Source organism: Coregonus clupeaformis, unplaced genomic scaffold, assembly GCF_020615455.1.
Source record: "Coregonus clupeaformis isolate EN_2021a unplaced genomic scaffold, ASM2061545v1 scaf2265, whole genome shotgun sequence".
Lineage (NCBI taxonomy): Eukaryota > Metazoa > Chordata > Actinopteri > Salmoniformes > Salmonidae > Coregonus > Coregonus clupeaformis.
The window spans coordinates 47,463-49,699 of record NW_025535719.1 but is presented as its reverse complement, the minus strand read 5'-3'; the positions used below and the strand labels follow the sequence as shown (position 1 = coordinate 49,699).

Below are 2,237 nucleotides of genomic sequence, written 5' to 3'. Positions count from 1 at the left end.
GGCCTAGTTTTCAGGCCTTGTGGCGGGTTTTGAGTAGTCATTGGGCTAGAAAAAGTCATTGCATTAAATTACCTCACTGTTTGGATGTGTCTGTTACTTAATGTTTTATTTCTGAGAGATTATGAATAAAAGAGAACACTGTGTTAACCGCAACCAACATGCTGCATCTCTGTTTAGGGGTCAGTGCTCTAAAAGGAGTCTCTCGGGGAGAGAGAGGAGGGGGGGCCCTGCGTCTAAAATGAGTCTCTCTGGGGAGAGCGAGGAGGGGGCCCTGCCTCTAAAATGAGTCTCTTTGGGAACATGACACCAAAACTAAGAGGTGAGCTGAAAATATTGTTTAAGAATTTATTTTCCAAAACGCTATATAGGAGATTAGATTTGAGATGTGATTTAAAACCATTGTTTTGCTGGAATGTAATGTTCGTATCCTGTATGTTTGACTGTGATACGTGGTTGTCGCACTTAGCTACCTTAAGATGAATGCATTTACAGATGCCATATCTTAATTTGACCCAGTTTCTCACAGCAGGAAAATAATCCTGTGGCAACAGCAAATGTACATTTTTCGGTGGATTATAATTAAGGGATATTTTCTGAAGGGGTTCAGACATTTTTCATCAGGGAAATCAAGTCTGACATTTTAAAGTGGAAATTACCCACTTTAGACACCTTTATAAAGCCTTGTAGTGGTTTAATCATTTCTTTAAACAATAAAAGCTAATTGACCAACATTTCTGAAAATGGATATATAGCGTTTTGGAATGAAACTCTTCTTATGATTCCCCATCTGAGCTCAGAGTAGATGAGAGATGTAATGTTTGTCTCTGTTGTGTTGAAGTCCAATCAAGCAGGAGAGACCAGCCTCCCCTGTACCCAGCTGTGTGTCCATGAAGAGTGACCAGTCTATGATGCAACCTCTAAAGTTTAGAGAGGGAGACTTTTCTACTGAACAAAGGTAAGAAGAACTCATGGGTCATGGTCAATGAGTTAAACAACACTGTCTCTAGTCATTTCTCCTCTCCCATTTTCCCACTTCTTTTTACTTTTTTAATAATCCATAGGCTATACCTTTTTCCATTTTCATAGTCCTAAAACAATATTAAACTAACACAACATTCCCTCCCTGTGTGTGTGTGTGTGTTTGTGTGTGTGTGTGTGTGTGTGTGTGTGTGTGTGTGTGTGTGTGTGTGTGTGTGTGTGTGTGTGTGTGTGTGTGTTACTCCCTGGATGAGGATATGTAATCTGATGTTTTGTCCCCAGAAACCAACAGGAGAGATCAGAGTCAGAGATTCTCAGTGGTCAGTCTTCCAGAGTCATCAAACAGACCTGGCCTCCATATTCAGTGTATGTGGTCCTGTTATGTACATTTGTTTTTGTTTACCTCAAGTAAAGTTGATCTGTCAATCATTCATTCATGTGTTAATGAGAAAGCATTTCTTCTCTTGCTTAACTTATTTACTTGATTTATTTCAGTTGCTTGAAGAGAATATTATGACATTTGTGAAGAACGGGCTGAAGATGTTCAAGAGGATTCTTAGTCCAGAACTCCCAGAAGGCTTTGAGAGTCAGAAGCAGGATAAGGAAGTGGTGGATGCTGAAGATGAGAAGCAGGAGAGCAGTGCCAGAGAGGGGGCTCTGAAGATCACACTGCACGTCCTGAGGAAAATGAACCAGAAGGAGCTTGCTGACACACTGGAGAAAAGTAAGAGCTGTCTGCCTCATGTTGAATGCTGTTTTAGAACATTTAAAAGCTGTAGCTAAAGTACAGCTAAAGTAGCTGTGTAACTCAATGATATTGTAGCAGCCTTAACACAACACCTAGTGACCTCATCAAGTAGCAGAAAGGAGAGAGAGAGAGAGAGAGAGAGAGAGAGAGAGAGAGAGAGAGAGAGAGAGAGAGAGAGAGAGAGAGAGAGAGAGAGAATACCAATAATAATATAATCAGTCACACCAGTCTGTAATGCATTATGAAAACATTTACACATTTATACAGTCCTTTATAACTTGGTAACAGTCCTACAATACTGTAGGCATTAAAACAGACGTAATATTAATATCCTCTGTTATTTCTTCATTCAGATGATCTTGCTGTGATTTGCCAACGTGAACTCAAATCTAATCTAAAGAAGAAGTTTCAATGTGTATTTGAGGGGATTGCTAAACATGGAAACCCAACACTTCTCAATAAGATCTACACAGAGCTCTACATCACAGAGGGTGGAACAGGAGAGGTCAAT

The 2,237-nt window shown here is 40.0% G+C and overlaps 1 long non-coding RNA gene across 1 annotated transcript; it reads left to right on the top strand.

Moving 5' to 3' along the window:
* The first annotated feature begins 301 nt into the window (after window positions 1-301).
* Window positions 302-1,298, top strand: LOC123488396. The gene is made up of 3 exons (XR_006660048.1): window positions 302-319; window positions 839-955; window positions 1,261-1,298. It is a non-coding gene; the product is annotated as an uncharacterized LOC123488396 (long non-coding RNA).
* The last annotated feature ends 939 nt before the right edge of the window (window positions 1,299-2,237 follow it).